The sequence below is a fragment of the Pan troglodytes genome, chromosome 4 (genome assembly GCF_028858775.2).
Source record: "Pan troglodytes isolate AG18354 chromosome 4, NHGRI_mPanTro3-v2.0_pri, whole genome shotgun sequence".
NCBI lineage: Eukaryota > Metazoa > Chordata > Mammalia > Primates > Hominidae > Pan > Pan troglodytes.
Window position 1 is genome coordinate 157678030 of NC_072402.2, and position 19629 is coordinate 157697658.

General features: G+C 43.7%; 1 protein-coding gene across 1 annotated transcript in view; it reads left to right on the forward strand.

Moving 5' to 3' along the window:
- Positions 1-2593: 2593 nt before the first annotated feature.
- Positions 2594-19629, forward strand: part of TTC1 (tetratricopeptide repeat domain 1) — a 77737-nt gene continuing 60701 nt past the window's right edge. Inside the window, exon 1 of the mRNA XM_001140840.6 lies at positions 2594-3535. The gene's annotated coding sequence lies outside the window, so the exon portion shown is untranslated. The remainder of the gene's footprint in view (positions 3536-19629) is intronic.

A 19629-nucleotide genomic window follows, 5' to 3' on the forward strand; every position in this document is an offset into this window, starting at 1 on the left:
TTAATGAACACACCAGGGACAGTCCCTTCTTAGGGCCTTTGCTCTTGCTGTTTCCTCTGCCTGTGCTCATTCCAGATATTTACAGGTTTCACACCCTTCAGGACTCAATAAGTGACCCCCTAAAAGAGGCCCTGATTACCCATTCTAAAACAGATCATCTGTCACTCTGCAGCTCTTTACCTGGTTTTACCTTTTAATTATCACATGTAATGAACTGATCTATTATTTATTTCTTTATGGGTTATCTCCTCCATTGGAATATGAAATCCACCTTAGCAAGTACTTTAATTACTTTGGTTACTTCTGGATTCCTGTATCAGGGAATAATAACTGGCACACAGCAGACACTCATTAAATATTTATTGAATGAATGAATGATGTCTTAATATCTGGTCTCTGGCCAGGCCCCAAGTAGTAGCATGCTAAAGCTGACTTGTACCGGCTCAGAGCAGTTTATAAGCATCTCTGTTCAACTTTGTGTTCAGTGACATTGTACCGACAGCTTGAAATATGCTGATGGGAATATGTACACCACAGAAATTGACAAACACTACAAATCAGGGCTCCTTTTTCTTTTCTTTTTTGTAGAGCTATTTACCAGCACACCAAAGGGTCTGGAAAAGGACTGGAAATAATCTTGGAAGAAACTCTTTCCTCAAAGGACTCTGGATCACTGAGAGGCCAAGCAGTGCTGCCTCTGGGCCCTGGTGACAAAGCCTGATCCTGCATTGTGAAGAGGAGCATTCTGCTTGGAACAAGGCACTGTGGGACCTGAAGGGAAGAGAGTTCCATCTAGCCCTTGAGGCTTTGCAGCTTTGGGAGGGCTGGGACATAGCATAGCCCTGAAGGAGGAGGAGAGCTCACAGAAGCACCAGAAGAATCAGCAGCAGTGACTACTCTTTAATGCAACTTGCTGAAAGCAGTTATTAAGAAGGTGGTGGGAAGAAAGGAACCCACAGGGCCCCCAGAAATATCTAGGGAGCCTTTTTAAGAGGGCCTGAGTTTCACAGGTGAGGACTAATAGACAGATTTTCTTTTAAGAGACAATGCTCACCCAGGCTGGTATGCAGTGACACAGTCATAGTTCACTGCAGCCTCGAACTCCTGGCTCAAGGGATCCACCTCGGCCTCCCAAGTAGCTGGGACTACAGGTGCATGCCACCATGCTCTTCTAATCTTTAAAATTTGTAGAGACAGAGCCCCACTATGTTGCCCAGGCATATCTCAAGCTACTGGCCTCAAGTGATCCTCCTGCCTTGGCCTCCCAAAGCACTGGGATTACAGGTGTAAGCCAGTATATCCAACCTAGACAGAAAATATTGATTATTCACACTCACATGACCTAATTTGCACCCTCTGACTTGTGAGACTAGAGAGAGTCATCTTGGAAAAGAGGTGTGTGCTCTGAGGCTGGCTCTTTAATTTGAACCGACAGCTTTTAGTACCAAGAGCTGGAGCTGTGATTCTCAAACTCAGAGAGGAGAAGAATCCCTCAGTGAGCTGATTAAAAATACCGACTCACAGTCATCTCCAGCCCCGTCTAACGGATTTAGCAGATAGAAATAAGACCCAGTAATCTGCGTTTTAAAGAAATGATACAGTTGGTCCATGGACCAGATATTGAGAAGCATTGCACAGATGGTCAGTGACTCAGGAGGGCTCGATTTACGATCTATCCACTTTACGATGGGTTTTTGGAGACGTAGCCCCATCGTAATTCCAGGAGCATGGGTGATCCAGCTTACATTGCCGGGTAAGGGCTAGGTTTTACTCCCCCCTCAACGGCGCCTACTGTCTTAACGGGGCCCACTTTGCTAAACACCGAGTTGGAAAAGTAGCTTCCTCTCTTTCCCAATCTCTGATGGTGCTGCTTCCAGGTGTAACTTCTACCTGCCCTCTGCCTTAAGGGTCCCTAGAACCCAGGATGGCTCCAGAGAAAGTAAGCTTGTCATCGACCCGTCACTTCCCAGGTGGTTAACGTCCACACCCTGCCCCCAGCGGCGGGGGAGTCAGGCCTACGGGCTAAAGGACGGTGTTGTAAGAAGCTGGACGAGCCCGGTTCCAGAAACCAAACAGCAGTTGTTATCATGCCTTTTAAATCACGCGTAGAGGTTTCAGTTTCTTCCTCTGCAGGCGCGTAAATATTTGCCTTTGGGTTTCTGTGTTTTCTGCCGTTGCCAGGAGCTCCGATCCTCCTGCGGCGGGGGCGCCCAGGTGCGCGGGTCTCTCCTGCGGGCTCAGCGGGCCGGCGCCGCGGCGTCTCCAGCAGAGCGCAGCAAAGAAGACGAAGCCTCCCGGGGCCTCTCCTCGCCGCCTGGAGCGGGGCATCCTTCCTCCGTACGTGCAGAGACTGGGAAGCAGCTCTTTAGACACTGCAGTGACCGAGCCCGCTCCACGCCCCTTTCCCCTGAGCAGGTGCTTGACGTGGGGCATGCTCGGCGTTGAGGTGGACCCGCGCGCCACCCGCTGGCCAACGCGCCTAAGCGACAGGAGTGCAAAGAAACGAGGCTGCTTGGCAATTCAGCTGGTGCGGCCCTGCGGCACTTCCCTTATTCCTTCATAGATGCAGCCAGATATTCTAGAATTCTAGGTTAGGAATGCTTAACCTGGGGTCCGTGCGCTGGCTTCAGGGAATCTGGGAGCTCTCTAAAATGCTATAAACAATGTAATATTTTTCTGGAAAAGGGGTGCACACTTTTCATGAGTCTGACTAATTTTATATGGTCTGTGGACCAAGTGCCAGGCAATGTGCAAGCCATTGGTGGTAAGTGGTGATCAAGCAGACGTGTCACTTCTCCTCGTGGACTTTATAGTCTTTGTGGTAGGCTGAAGAATGCCCCCCCTCCTCGGCCGGCCGCCCAAAATATGTTCACATCCTAATCCCTGGAACCTGTGAATGTTACCCATTATGGCAAAGGGGACTTTGCAGATCTAATCAAGTTAAGGATCGTGAGATGGGGGAATTAGCCTGGATTATCCTGGTGGGCCTGATATCACAAGGAGTCTTATAAGAGGAACACAAAAGGAGACAGACAGAAGACAATGTGACAACAGAAGCAGGAGAACAAAGGGACAGACATTTTAAGATGCCACACTGCTGACTTTGAAGATGGGAGACTTTGAAGATGGGGAAAGGGGGCCGTGAGCCAAAGGATGTGGGCAGACTCTGAAAGCTTGAAAGGTCAAGGAAACAGCTTCTCCCCAGGAGCCTCGGGAAAGAATCCCACTGCTGACACCTTGACTTTAGCCCAGTAAAACTGACTGTAGACTTCTGACCTCCAGAACTGCAAGATAATCAATATGTTTGTTGCTTTATGCCACTATTTTGTAATGCTTTGTTACAGCAGCTTTAGGAAGCTAATATGCATCTCAGCAGGTGTCAGACTCTAAAAGTGGTAAGAGACCACAGTCCTTTACAATGCTGAGATTCTCTGTATCACTGGCCCTTCCCCTCTCCAGAAGGAGACAACCAAGAAACAGAAAGTCCAACTGACACTACAGAAGTAGATTTACTGAACTCACCCATGCCATAGAGGTACGTCTACACCTGAGTCCCTTTCCTAGAGAGTTTCAGAACTAGTTAGGGAGATAAAATTCAAATTACATCTGTGACCGGGCATGGTGGCGCATGCCTGCAATCCCAACAGTTTAGAAGGCTGAATGGGAGGATCACTTGAGCCCAGGAACTTGAGACCAGCCTGGACAACATAGCAAGACCCCATCTCTACAAAAAAAATTTTAAAAATTAGCCAGGTTTGGTGATATGCACCTATATTCCTAGCTACTCAGGAGACTAAAACAGGAGGATTACTTGAGGCCATACATTGATGGCCATTTGGGCTGCTTTCTACCTTTTGGCTATTGTGAATAATGCTGCTATGAGGATGGGCATATAAATATCTCTTCCAGACACTGCTTTCAATTCTTTTGGATATATGCCTAGAAATGGATTTTTTTGAGGAACTCCAATACTGTTTTCCATAGCGGCTGCACATTTTACATTCCCACCAACAGTGCACAGGGGTTCCAATTTTCACCACCTCTTCACCAACTTTGTTATTTTTCTGGTGTTTGGTTTTTTTGTTTCTTTGTTTCTTTGTTTGTTTTTGAGATGGAGTCTCGCTCTGTCGCCCAGGCTGGAGTGCAGTGGTGTGATCTCGGCTCACTGCAACCTCTGCCTCCTGGGTTCACAACATTCTCCTGCCTCAGCCTCCCGAGTAGCTGGGACTACAGGTTCCCACCACCACGCTTGGCTAATTTTTTGTTTTTTAGTAGAGACGGGGTTTCACTGTGTTAGCCAGGATGGTCTCGATCTCCTGACCTCGTGATCCACCCGCCTCGGCCTCCCAAAGTGCTGGGATTACAGGCGTGAGCCACCGCACTCTGGTGTTTGTTTTATAGTAAGCACTCTAATGGGTGTGAGATGATACCTCACAGAGATTCTGATTTGCATTTCCCTAATCATTAGTGATGTGGAGCATCTTTTCATGTGCTTATTGGACATTTGCATATTTTCTTTGGAAAAACATTTATTCAAGTCCTTTGCTCATTTTTTAAATCAACTTATTTGTGTTTGTTGTTGATTTTCAAGTAAGTCTTTTAAGTCAGTTTTTTTGGGGGGGTAGGATTTATATAAAATAAAATTCACTATGTAAAATGAATTTCACTATTTTAAGTGTAAGATTTTAAGTGTATGATAGGTTTTGACAAATGTATGCAATCATATAACCAACACCACAATCAAAATACAGAACATTTTCATCACCCCAAAAATCTCTCTCAGGCCCCTGTGCCGTTAAACTCCTCTTCCTTCATCAGCCCTGACAACCACTAATCTCCCCTATAGTTTTACCTTTCCCAATTGTCTTATAAATGAAATCATACCCTATGTATCCTTCTATGTCTGGCTTTCTTCCACTTAAAATAATGCCTTTGAGATTCATCCATGTTGTTGTATGTGTCAGTAATTCATTCATTTTTATCAGTGAGTGGTATTCCAGTGTATGGATATACTACAATTTGTTTATTAATTCACCAGTTTATGGACATTAGATTGTAAATAAAGGTGCCATAAACATTTGCATACAGGTCTTCCTTTCTCTTGAATGAATACCTAGGAGTCAGATTGCTGGGTTGTATGGTAAGTGTATGTTTAATTTTATAAAAGCTGCCAAACTGCCAGGTGCAGTGGCTCACGCCTGTAATCTCAGCACTTTGGGAGGCCAAGGCAGGCGGATCACCTGACGTCAGGAGTTCTAGACCAACCTGGCCAACATGGTGAAACCCCGTCTCTACTAAAAATACAAAAAAATTAGCCAAGCATGGTGGCAGGTGCCTGTAATCCCAGCTACTCGGGAGGCTGGGGCAGGAGAATCACTTGAACCTGGGAGGTGGAAGTTGCAGTGAGCCCAGATCATGTCACTGCACTCCAGCCTGGGCAACAGAGCCAGACTCCATCTTAAAAACAAAACAAAACAAAAAAAAAACCTGCCAAACTGTTTTCCAAAGTTGCTGTGCTATTTCATGTTTCTCCAAACAATGCATGAGATTTCTGGCTGCTCCACATCCTTAGTAACACCTAGTATATTATTCTGTTTCATTTTTAGTCATTCTAATTGGTTTGTAGTGCTCTCTTGTGGCTTTAATTTGTATTTCCCTAAAGCCTAATAATGTTGAACATCTTTTTATGTGCTTATTTGCCCTCTGTGTCTGTTTAAATCTTTTGCTCATTTTTATTGGTGATTTTGCTCTTCTTATTGAGATGTAAGTTATTTATTTACATTATGTGTAATTCTTTTAACATATATATGCTTTGCAAATATTTTCTCCCAGTCTTTTCGTTTCTCCTGTCTTTTCATTTCTTTAATAGTGTCTTCTGAAAAGCAGGCATATTTAATTTCAATGAAGTGCACACTTTTTATTGTCCTATAAGTAATTTTTTTATTTAAAAAGAAAGCAGGCTGGGTGTGGTGGCTCACGCCTATAATCCTAACACTTCGGGAGGCCAAGGTGGGAGGATTGCTTGAGTCCAGGAGTTTGAGATTAGCCTAGGCAATGTAGGGAGACTCTGTCTCTATAAAAAATGTAAAAATTAGCCTGGCATAGTGGTGCGCACCTGTAGTCCCAGCTACTTGGGAGGCTGAGTCCAGAAAATTGCTTGAGCCCAGGAGTTGGGGGCTGTAGTGGGCCATGATTGTGCCACTGCATTCCAGCCTGGCTGACAGAGCCAGACCCTGTCCAAAAAAAAAGGAAAGCAAAAAACCCTGCTTGCTTGATGAAGCTTGTGGGGAGAAACAGTTGGTCTTTCAGTTAAGGAATGCAGAGTAAGGAGAAATTAGAGTGAGCCTTCATTGGACCAAACGGAGAGGAGAGGAGACAATTGCTTTAGGTTCAAACAACTTCCAAGCCTTCATTGTCTCTCTCTGCCTCATAAGCGGGGGAAAGTGGAGCTCCCCCATATAATCAATTAATGGCGTGAATAAATGTATAATTGCAGACAAGAGTAAGTATTACAAAGGAGAGATGCACAGTGCTCTGAGGGCTGATCACCAAGTCCCAGGCCTAGTTGGAGGTAGGGAGGGAGGAGATGTTCAGGGGTGACTTTCCTGAGGGAATGGAGCTTGAGCTAAGCTATTTTATTTTTATTTTTTTAGAGATGGGGGTCCTACTATGTTGCCCAGGCTGGCCTTGAACTCCTGGGCTCAAGCAGTTCTCCTGCCTCAGCCTCCTAAGTAGCTGCTACTATAGGTGTGCACCATTATGCCTGGATTAAGCTGAGCTTTAGAGGTGGGGTGGGAAGGGAGCATTGCAGTCAGAGGAAACAATTCAGGCAGTGGCTTTCGCCGGAGGGTGCTTTCTGAAAGGCCAGTGTGGATGGTACTGATTGAAGGAGAGAGAGAGAGTCATAAGGAGGCTGGGAAGGTAGGCAGATCTTGAGGGTTTTGGGTGTATTTTTGTCTTCATCCTAAGAAATTGGGAGGCAAATTTCCAGTTTTGCAGGTGATGTGATCCAGGTGGGCATTTTGGAAAGCTCAATCTGGTTGGGGGTGGAGGGGTGATGGATGAGAGAGGGAGTTTGTGCTGCATTAAAGTTAATTTATCCTCCTCACTACGGTGGGTATAATTTTTTTTTAGTGAGAACAAGTCTTGACAATGATGCGGAGAAATTAGAATCCTTGCACACTGCTGATGGGGATGTAAAATGGCAAATCCACTACAAAAAAACATTTTGGCAGTTCTTCAATCAGTTAAACATAGAATAAGCATTTGACCCAGCAATTCCATTCCTAGGTATATCCCCAAAGGAACTGCAAACAGGTTACTCAAAAACTTACACACAAAAGTTCATAGCATCTGTATTCATAGTAGCCAAAAGGTAGAAACAATTCAAATGTCCATCAACAGATAAAGGGGTTTTTTAAATGAGGTATATCCATACAATGGAATATTATTTAGCCATAAAACAGAAAGAAGTACTGATATATGCCACAACATAAACAAATCTTGAAAGAAGAAGCCAAACACAAAAGCCTACATGTTGTAGGATCCCATTTATGTGAAATATCCAGATTAAATCTATAAAAACAGAAAGCAAATGAGTGGTTGCCAGAGCGGGGGAGAGGGAGAAATGAGGAATGACTTAATAGGTACAGAATTTATTTTTGGAGTGATAAAAATGTTCTGGAACTTGGTAATGGTGATGGTTGCACAACATTATGAATGTATTATGTGTTACTAGTAGGAAATTTTATGTTATATGTATTTTACTGCACTGAAAAATTTAAGTTATTTTGTCCTCACCTCCCCCTTGGGACCCTACTTCCCTCATCTATGCAAGAAGGAAGTTGAGCTCACTGTGCCCTTCAGGTTCTAACTTTCTAAGACACCATAAACTGCTCAGGTAGTGTACTTTGCACTCTGCCTACCTATAGGATAACTTAAGTAGAGTACCAAATAGGCAACAATAATACTAAACCACAAAATTTAAAAGTTACTCTCTTTTCAGTCTCTTTTGCTCTTTCTGATTGCGTCAAGTTGAAAGTCTTGCTTTGGTGCTAGTGCAAAGCAGGTTCACTGTGCACCAATTGTTTGCCAAGTTGAGATAGAAATTCACACACACAATCCATTACATGAAATGGGCTTATTACTCACAGATAGGCAGCAAGGGACAACAGAAGCCCAGGATTCACAATTAGCCAGTCCCTCAAGGCTCAGGAAAAGCTGCCTGGGGCAGATGAAGGCTCTTCTGCACATGCCCCTCTTGCACCACAGCTGAAGGACCTTGGAAAGCAGCTCATCCTGGGTTTTATATCAGGGAATATGGGACTCGCTGAGCTAAAGCATTGAAGTCCCTCCTGTTTCTAGGAGGGACTGAAACAAAGCCCAAGCTGTTCCAGTCAGCTTCTCCAAATCTTAGGATGTTATATTCCCAGAACATTCTATAGTTATTCTTGAGAACTATAAGTAAGATGAGGGGGAGAACTAGGTCCAAGGCTACCCAGAGAACTGTCTTACTAGTAGACACCTAACACCCCTCTAATACTTGCTAATCTCTTTATGTGTGGGTTTTTTTTTATTTTTTACTTTTTTACCTTTTTGTAGAGACAGGGTCTCCCTATGTTCCCTAGACTGGTCTCAAACTCCTGGCCTCAAGGGATCCTCCTACCTTGGCCTCCCAAAGCACTGGATTACAATCCTGAGCCGCTACCCCCAACTTGTTTGTTTCTTTAAGTAAAGAGATATCAGACCTCAGCCTCAGAAATTTAGGCAGACAACCTCAGAGCTCAATTTTAATAACATTATTTTGTTTCTATTTTACCTATTTCTACTAAAAACATCCTTTTAGCACAAGTGACACTAGTATTTCAACTGTACAGATGACATAATATTTTTATTCTTAAAATAAATTTTACTGAGTCAAAAAGTGATAGAATTATTTTTAAATTTACTTAAATAACAGAAGATTGCAGAAATACAAAAAATCATAATGTAGATATGCTAATCACTGACGTTTGAGAAACAGTACACTATTCAATTACTGATGCTACTACTTGGGAACTGAAAGCAGGACTTACAGCCCATCAATCCTTTAGAAATTATAGGTTGTTGGCTGGACACAGTGGCTCACGCCTGCAATCCCAGCACTTTGGAAGGCTGAGGCCTGCAGATCACTTGAGGTCAGGAGTTCAAGAGCAGCCTGGCCAACATGGCAAAACCCTGTCTCTACTAAAAATATAAAATTTAGCCAGGTGTGTTGGCAGGCGCCTGTAATCCCAGCTACTCAGGAGGCTGAGGCAGGAGAATCACTTGAACCCAGGAGAAGGAGGTTGCAGTGAGCCAAGATCATGCCACTGCACTCCAGCCTGGGCAACAGAGCAAGACTCTGTCTCAAAAAAAGAAAAAATAAGAAATTACAGGCTGTGGACAAAGCTTTGGCTAAGAACAGATCATACCTGCTTCATCCACCCCACTGTGTCACTTTGTGGAGCAACAGCAATGGGCCAGGGAGGCCTGCAGTTTGGAAAATAAAGCTGAGGAGACAGAAACTGGCTTCAGGTCCAAGACCTTTTGTGTAGGCCCTAGGAGTAACTGGGCACACTGATGTGACTGAATCACAGAAGCCCTCAGCATGGAAAGGGACGGCAGGGAAGAGAATGCCCAGTCACTCTCACTGCCTCCCATATTTCACCTATCCCGCAGGGGTGAGAGAATCTTCTAGAAATAGGCCTTCATAAGTTGTGCTCACACCGCTGGTCATACTCACCCTTCCAAGGGGATGCTACTGGCGGTGTCAGTTCCTGTAAGAAATAAGCATGGTCAAGATGACTCTCAGAGCACCCCCCACAAGACTTCATATTCCTTCTCATCATTCATCTTGTGCCAAGAGCCGTCCAGAGCAGTAATTACTAAGGAATCCCAAATGAACATTATTTCTAAATCTAAGATCTAAAGGGCTGTTCCTTACAAGGAATAACAAAAGCAACTCACTGTGCCTTAGCCCTTAGGAAAATCTCCCTAGATAAGAAAATGGAAATTTGAGAGTTTTCCTCATGTCCGTCAAGCTGATGCCTTGAAAGCCCCCAAATTTTCGTATAGACAGCTGGATTAAGTAGCAAAACAGAGCTCCCTGGGGTGGTTGTGGGGAGAGGAAAGGAGAGGGAGAATCTCAATAAATGCTAAAACATCACTGGGATAAATTACAGGAAAAGTTCATTGGTCTCATTCCTGTTAATATCACTTCTGGAGAGTGGTACTGGGGCTCCAAGTTAGTCCTATTTTAACGCTTAGATTTTTAAAATTGTGTTATTTTTATAAAGATGATGATGATAAAGGGATATTAATTAGAAGGGATTCCAAATTTTAGCCTGCCCAGTGTACTTCTGGGGACCCAACCAGCCCCCAGTAGAGAGAGACGTGTGCCTCACTTCTAAGCCCGACATCTAAGGAAGCCACTTTGGCAGGCATTAACATCTTCAGTGGTCCCTAACCATCAGTGCTAAGGAAGTAGTGTCAAAGAAAACAAAAAAGCCAGGTAGATAAATGGCACCATCCTTCGACAGAACTGTAGGCCAAGTGTGCCTTCGGGAACCACAGGCCATCCTTGCCCCTTGAACCCTTGTAAGTCCTACGGGCTCACGCATGCCCCGCACGACCCACATGGCCCCAGCTCATATGGAAGAAAGCCTAGCAGAGTGGTCACTGGAACAGGGAAGGCATCTGGAGTCCAAAGCTTCTTCACAGCTCCTACAAATTCTCTACCACTTCTCATCCCACTTTCTTCCTGTAAAGTCAGCACTGCTGGCAGAAGAACTATCTCGGAGGCTTAGGCAAAACATTTGAGGAATAAATGAGAAGTTGCTTTAGTCCCCTCAATTTACACAACCCTCTTAATTGCCTCCATGCCTGTGGTTGTTAGCCACTAATTATTAGGTGTTTCGTCTGTGTCAGCATTTTCATAAACTTTTCCTCTCCCTGGGACATGGTAAATATTTCCTCAGGCTGACTTTGAGGCAGTGGACCAGAGCTGCAGCTGGAGAAAGCAGGCTGGGGTTGGGGAGGGCTTAATGGGATTTTGAGTCTGTGTGAGTGATTTTTAAGCTGTGAGTCAATTTGGTAGAAAGAGCACTGAACTGCAATCCACTGAAACAGTAATAATAATAACAGCTGCTTTTTGCTGTGCCAGGCACTGCCTAAGTCCTCTGTATCTTCTAATCCTCACCAAAAAACCTTAAATGAAGGACTTAGGGCTCAGAGAGAGTAAGTCACCCAGCCAGGAAGAGCTGTGTATCAGTTAGGGGAGTGAGTTTGGCTGCACATAACAGAACACACATAACAGTGGCTTGAACAAATCAAAAAGGGCTGTTTGTTTATTTTTTCTCTCATATGAGAAGTCTGGAAGTAGGCAGTCTGGGGACAGTGGGGACAGTATGGCAAATCCACACTGTCAGGAGAGGCCCATGGCCCTTCTAGTGTTTCCCTACTCTGTCCTTAAAATGTGGCCATAATGTCCCTCTTCCAGGCAGGAAGAAATATGGCAAAGACAAAAGGCACATACAGGGCCAGGTGTGGTGGCTTATACCTGCAATCCCAGCCACTCAGGAGACCAAGGTGGGAGGGTTGCTTGAGCCCAGGAGTTTGAGACCAGCCTGGACTACATAGCAAGATCCCCTCTACAAAGAAATTTAAAAACAAAAAATTATCCAGGCATGGTGGTATGCCCCTATAGTCCTAGCTACTCAGGAGACTGAGGCAAGAGGATCACTTGAGCCAAGGAGCTGCAGGTTGCTGTGAACTATGATTGCACCACTGCACTGCAGGCTGGGCAACAGAGTGGGACTCTGTCTATAAAAACAAACAAACTGGCCAGGTGTTGGCTCATACCTGTAATCCCAGCACTTTGGGAGGCTGAGGCCAGTGGATCACCTGAGGTCAGAAGTTCGAGACCAGCCTGGCCAACATGGTGAAACCCTGTCTCTATGAAAAATACAAAAATCAGCCGGGCATGGTAACGGGTGCCTGTAATCCCAGCTACTCGGGAAGCTGAGGCAGGAGAATCGCTTGAACCCAGGAGGCGGAGGTTGCAGTGAGCCAAGATCGCGCCACTGCAATCCAGCCTGGGTGACAAAGTGAGACGTCTAAAAACAAACAAACAAACATTCTCCTCCAGTGTGGCAAAAAGAATTTTTGAAATCAAATAAAAACAAACAAAAAGACACATACAGCTGAGTTTGCCCTCTGTTACAGAGATTTCCAGAAAGTCTCATCTCTCTGCTTCTACTGTGTTGGGTGGCCAGTTTTCTACAAATGCCTATTGTGTCACTGGCACTGTGCTAAGATTTTACATATATTGTTACATTTATTCCTCATAACAGCCTTATAGAGAAGGAATTACCAACCTCTGGGTTCTAGCTTATTCCCTGCTATGTGGCTAAAATGTCTTAGATAAATCACATTCCCTCTCTGGACCTCATTTGTTCATCTGCTTTATGAGGGATTGGACTAGATAAGGAGTTCTTAACTTGAGATCTACAAACCCCTAAAGGGACAATGGATAAAATTTAGAGGGAAGGGTCATGACTTTAGATGGGGGGAAAATTACATTCTTATCTTCACTAACTTTTTTTTTTTTTGAGACAGAGTCTTACACTATCACCCAGGCTGGAGTGCAGTGGCCCAATCTCGGCTCACTGCAACCTCCGCCTCCCAGTTTTAAGCAATTCTCCTGCCTCAGCCTCCCGAGTAGCCAGGATTACAGATGACCACCACCCCGCCTGGCTAATTTTTGTATTTTCAGTAGAGATGGGGTTTCACCATGTTGGCCGGGCTGGCCTCAAACTCCCAACCTCAGGTGATCCTCCTGCCTCGGCCTCCCAAAGTGCTAGGATTACAGGCATAAGCCACCACGCCTGGCCTCTAACTTTTAACTGAAATTTAGTTTTTCCTTCTTTTATGAACTTAGCCAATAGACCATAGTAACATTAGCAGAGCTTTTGACTTTATCACCAAAAGAATATCAGATATTTCATAGCATATTACAGTTGTTTCAGATGACTTGAAATATTCAATATACTCATCACTACTTCAAAATTGTGGTAGTTATTACACCTGCTATACTTAATGTGTTAATAAAAAGGAGTGTGTGTGTAGACAGAATATATAGATATGTAGATATATATATCTTGCTAATTTTATTGTTAGTATTATAGGAACTGTATTTCAATATAATTTATTTCTTTCATATTCCAGTATATTTTGTTTTATGCATTTAAAAAAATTTCTCTGAGAAGGGATCCAGAGGCTTCAGCAGCCCACCAAAGGAGTTCATAGAACAAATGAGATGAAGAACTGGACAGAGATCTCTTTGTCCCTCCGGCTATAAATATAACTCTGTCATAAGCTATCGTGGTCCTCCTGATCAAGTCCTTTCAGCTCTCAATTTCCTCAGTTTCTCTTCTGTAAAATGGAAGTAATACTTGCTTTGTCTAGCTCAGAGCTGTTAGGGGAACCAAAGTAATCTTCATGTAAGCACACACGAATGCAGAGCTTACGCATTTTCAATTACACAGGATCGGCTTCTGTAGTGCTGAGTGAATGTTGAGTCTTACTATATTCTTCAACTTGAGACCTATTTCCCAGAGACGCTGATGTTTTTCTGTCACTTCCATGTAAGTGTCCTGCTACAACCATATATTATCTTTTTAGTGCCAGTTTAGGACTGAATTCATATAAAATTCAATAATAAAGGGGGAAATGCATCTTAAGTGCACTTGGATGGAACTACTTACGAAAATAGAAGATAAAATGAGATTTCGCCAATGGGTCTTGTAGCTCCAATTATCTTAGGCTCTTTGAAAAGCTTGAGTCAATGTACTGTGATTTTAAGTTATAGATCAAACACAGTTCATTTTGTCTACAACTTCTAAACCGGGATAAATGGACAAAGGACAGAAAAATAAGGAAAGTTGGTTTGTCTTGTTCATAATCTGTGTCTTTGGATATCTGTGAATATTTATTAAATATTCATCTAAAAGTCAGCTTAGGTGGCTATAATTAATGTTTCAAATAGCCAAATAAAGATCTACAAATATATTTTGTTTGTTTGTTTGTTTGTTTTTAGGACAGAGTCTTGCTCTGTCGCCCAGGCTGGGGTACAGTGGTGTGAACACAGCTGTATTAATCCGTTCTTGTACTGCTATAAAGAAATACCTTACACCCTCTACCTTTGTAGCAGGGGATCTTGCTATGTTGCCCAGGCTGGTCTCAAACTCCTAGGCTCAAGCAACCCTCCCACCCTGGTCTCCTGAGTGGTTGGGATTACAGGTGTGAGTCACCACACCTGGCCCTGTATATGCCTTTTATCTTTGTCACATTTCTTCCTGCCTGAAAGAGGGACATTATGGTCACATTTTAAGGACAGTGCAGGAAAACACTAGAAAGGCCATGGGCCTTATCTGACAGTGTGGATTTGCCATTAAAAAAAAAAGTGGGTATGCCACACACTTTTAAACAAGCAGATCTCACGAGAACTTACTATTGTGACCACAACACCAAGGGGGGTTGGTGTTAAACCATGAGAAACTGACCCCATGATCCAATCACCTCCTATCAGGACCCACCACCAGCACTGGAGATTACACTTCAACACGAGATTTAGGTGGGGACACAGATCCAAACCACATCAAAAGCTCACTGAAACTTCAATCTCCTGGGCTCAAGTGATCCACCCACCTCAGCCACCCAAGTAACTGGGACTACAGGCACATGCCTCCACACTTGGCTAATTTTTCATTTTTTGTAAAGATGGGGTCTATGTTGCCCAGGCTTGTCTTGAACTCCTGGCCTCAAGTGATCCTCCTACCTCAGCCTCCAAAACTGCTGGGATTAGAGGGATGAGCCACCATGCCCAGGCTATGAATATCTTATTTGTTAAATTATGTTTAAGAAAGTACTTCAAATTATGTTTGAAGTACTGCTGAATGCTTTCATAGTCTTTAACTAAAAGACACAGGGTACTGTGAGTGAGGTAGTCTACATGGACAAGCAAGATAGTTCCTAAACAAGCTACTATTTTGATCAGTTTCTCCAAATATTTATGGAAATACTCTGAGATATTTATGTTGGGGAGGATGTTTGATTTGCACACTGGAAGCTATTCTTTTTTTCTCGCTTCAAGAGAATTTCAGGATGATGTTGGGGTTTGAGTCATATAAATAATGCCGCTAAAAGTCAGGCTTGAGGAAATTTCTATGCTACTAAAAAAGAAAAAAGAAAAGCCTATTTTTTTTTTTTTTTTTTTTTTAGACAGAGCGTCTCTCTGTCACCCAGGCTGGAGTGCAATGGTGCAATCTTGGCTCATTGAAACCTCCACTTCCCAGGTTGAAGCAAGTCTCTTGCCTCAGCCTCCCGAGTAGCTGAGATTACATACGCCTGCCAACACACCCAGCTAATTTTCTTATCTTTAGTGGAGATGGGATTTTACCATGTTGGCCAGGCTGGTCTCAAACTCCTGGCCTCAAGTGATTTGCCCACATCGGCCTCCCAAAGTGCTGGGATTACAGGCACGAGCCACCATCCCGTCCTGAAAAGTCCACTTTTATATGTATTTTTTAAAAAATCAACTGATTATGCTGGGGGAAGTGGCTCACACCTGTAATCCCAGCACTTTGGGAGGCTGAGGCATGTGGATCACTTATTTTTATTTTCCTTACACAGGGTCTTACTCTGTTGTCCAGGCTGGAGTGCAGTGGCTCAATCATGGCTCACTGCAGCCTTGAACTCCTGGGTTCGAGTGATCCTCCCACCTCAGCCTCCTGAGTAGCTGGGACTACAGGCATGTGCCACCACACCCAGCTGTTACTTTTTAAAAGACAGGCTCTGAGTATTCTACATATGTTAATTCTCTTATGCATCCCAGGAGCCCTGGGATGAAAATACTGTCATTGTCTCCATGTTACGAATAGGGAATCTGAAGCTTACTTAAGTTAAGGAGCTCGTCCAAGGTGATAGGACTTGTTGGAGCAGAGCTGGGATTCAATCTTGGCCAGTCTGATATCACAGTTCATCTCTAAAACAGGAGTCAGCACATTACAGACCACAGGCCAAGTCCCCCCTGATGCCTGCTTTTATAAATAAAGTTTTATTGGAACACAGGCATTCTTGTTCATTTATGTGGTGTGCATGGCTGCTTTTGTGTGACAACGGCGTTTGAGCAGTTGTGGATAACTGGAGTGGTGGAGGGTACAGTCATCCTCTTTAAAATGTGAGCCCCCAGAGTGGGAACTTCCAAGCTGAGATCTCAATCCCCAGAGTGAGCTTGTTGCTGAGGAATTTGTAGTTTAGTCAGCTCCCCAAAAACCCACTATCTCTGCTTTGACCTGAACAGAGGATGACAAAGAAACCTGTCTCCTTTCTGGAGTGAAAATATTTCCTTCCCCTTCAAAATGAGTCGAAATGACAGCTGAAGGTGTTCTGTGCGGTGCTTGGCACCCAGTCAGCACTCAGCAAATGTCCCCTTCCTTCCGACACCTGCCCTTGCCACCAGCTGGACCAAAATTGGCCACCTGCCTAAACTTGCAATGGTTTGTATATCATGGGACACAATGCTTTATGCTTTAAAACAAACATTGACATTTCATATAATAAAGTGAGGGTTGGAAGTAAGTTTCACAACTCAGAATAAACTGGGTCCAGCTGATGAGTGCGAGGGTGGGGGGTGCAGTGAGGGGAATATGCTAGGTCAGCCAGGTCAGCCATTCCATTATGGTTGAGGCAGTGAATTATCTTTCTTTGTCCAGAAGACCAAGGTGGAGGGAAAAAGGGGAATGAGCACTCAAGTGAGTGGGAGCAGAATGCTTGCCTGGGCAGCCTCTGGATGACTCTTTCGAAGAGTGTGTCAGTCTTGGTCCCTCCACCCATCCAACACCAGCATTAAAAGCCTAATCTTTAACCAGGCTCTGAGCCATTTGCCTGACACTGAAAAACGGCTGAGTTTTCCTGCCAAATATATATCCACATTTTTTTTTATAGATATAAATCACCTTCAAGTCACTTCTCTTTGCAGTTAAGGTTACTAAATCTGCCCAGCACTTTTGTTCTTTAGAAGAATATAGACTTTGTGGTTAGACTGGGTTTTAAGTCCCTGATCCATTCTACTAACTGTGTGACCTTGGGAAAAACTTTTAACCTCTCTGAGCCTCAGTCTTATCATTTGCAATAACAGTACTTACCAATTTCATCCACCTGCATAACAAATATTTGAGTGCCTATTGTGTGCCAGACACTGTGAAAAGCTATAAATTTCACAGCAAATAATACAGACAAGATCCTTATCCTTGTGGATCTTACCATCTAATAGAAGGCACTATAATAATCAAGTAAATAAGATTATTACAGATGGTGATAAACGATACGAAGGGGATATAGAGGGTGATGTAATAGAGTGAGCCACTTAAGTGACATTGAAGACCTGAAGTGTGAAAATGAGCAATAACCATGGGAAGAGCAGTTAATGGTATCAAGCCACAGGAACATGGAGCACAGAGGTGTGGGGATGGGAAAAGAGGTGTTGTTTTAGGGCCGGGCGTGGTGGCTCATACCTGTAACACCAACACTTTGGGAGGCCGAGGTGGGCAGATCACTTGAGATCAGGAGTTCAAGACCAGCCTGGCCAACACGGTGAAACCTCGTCTCTACTGAAAAAAAAAAAAAAAGTACAAAAATTAGCCGGGTATGGTGGTGTGCGTCTGTAATCCCAGCTACTTGGGAAGCTGAGGTGGGAGAATCGCTTGAACCTGGGAGGTTGCAGTGAGCCAAGACTGCACCACTACACTCCAGCCTGGGCAACAGAGCAAGACTCCATCTCAAAAAAAAAAAAAAAATGTTGTTTTAGGAACAGAGAGTAGTATAGTACCAAGAGGGAAGGTGGTACGAGATGAGGTCAGAGAGGGAGGCAGAGGCCTGATCACATGGGCTTTATGCATAATGGTAAGGATTTTAGATTTTATTCTAATCAGGGTGGGAAGTCAATAAAAGAATTGTACAAGGTTCATATTTTCTTTTCCTTTTTTTTTTTTTTTTTAATCTCTGAGACAGGGTCTGGCTCTGTCACCCATGCTGGAGTGCTGTGGTGTGATCATGGCCCACTGCAGCCTTGACCTCCTGGGGTAAAGGAATCCTCCTCACTCAGCCTTCCGAGTAGCTGGGACGACAGGTGCGTGCAAAGGCACCTGGCTATTTTTTATTTTTAGAAATAAGGTCTTACTATGCTGCCCCAGCTGGTCTCGAACTCCTGGCCTCAAACACTCCTCCTGCCTGAGCCTCCCAAGGTGCTGAGATTACAGGCATGAGCCACCATGTCCAGCCATGATTCGTGTTTTGAAAAGATCAGTTTTGATGCTTTGTGAAAAGATTATAAGAAACAAGAGAGGTCAGGGTTACTGTAAAGATTACCTGCAATTACAAATGTAATGGGCACAGCCCCTGATGCATGTAAATTCTCTATGAATAATAGTTAGTTGTTCTGGAAAGTCTAAGCCTGTCCTGTCCAGTACACCAGCCATTCTCCACATGTGATTACTGAGCATCTGGAATGTGGCTGGTGCAACCAAGGACTTAAATTTCTGATTTTATTTAATTTTAATTAATTTAAATTTAAAAACTGATATTCAATTCAGTTACTGGGAAGTATGTTTGAAAAAACTTACATATATGAATCAATTTTTTAAAATATAGATTTTATGAAATGTGAATGCAGACTCAAGTATTTCTGATGAAAATTTGATGTCCAAATTGAGATACACTATAAAATACACACATGACCCCAAAGACTTAGTAAGAAAAATAGAATGTAAAATAACTTGTTACGGCTGGGTACGGTGGCTCACACCGGTAATCCTAGCTCTTTGGGAGGCCGAGGCAGGCAGGTCACCTGAGGTCAGGAGTTCAAGAGCAGCCTGGCCAACATGGCGAAACCCCGTCTCTACTAAAAATACAAAAAATTAGCTGGGCATGGTGGTGCATGCCTGTAATCCCAGCTACTCAGGAGGCTGAGACAGGAGAATCACTTGAACCCAGGAGCTGGAGGTTGCAGTGAGCCGAGATCGTGCCACTGCCCTCCAGTCTGGGCAACAGAATGAGTGCGACTCCGTCTCAAAAAAAAAAAAAAACACACTTGATAAACATTTTTATATTCATCACATGCCCAAAGGATATTTTAGACATATTTGATTAAATAAAACATTAATTGCATTTAATAATAGTAAATATTAAATTAATTTTACTTATTTTACTGTTTTTAATGCCGATACCAGGAAATTTAAAATTTGACCAGGTATAGTGGCTCACACCTATAAGCCCAGCACTTTGGGAGGCCAAGGCTGGAGGATACCTTGAGGCCGGGAAATCAAGACCAACCTGGTAAAAATAGCAAGACCCTCTCTCTACAAAAAAAAAAAAAGAGGCACGATGGCATTCGCCTGTAGTTCCAGTTGCTTGGGAGGCTGAGGTGAGAGGATGGCTTGAACCCAGGATGTCAAGGTTGCAGTGAGCTATGATTGTGCCACTGCACTACAGCCTGGGTGACAAGAGTGAGGCCCTGTCACAAAATAAAGATAAAGTAATAAAATATGTGTG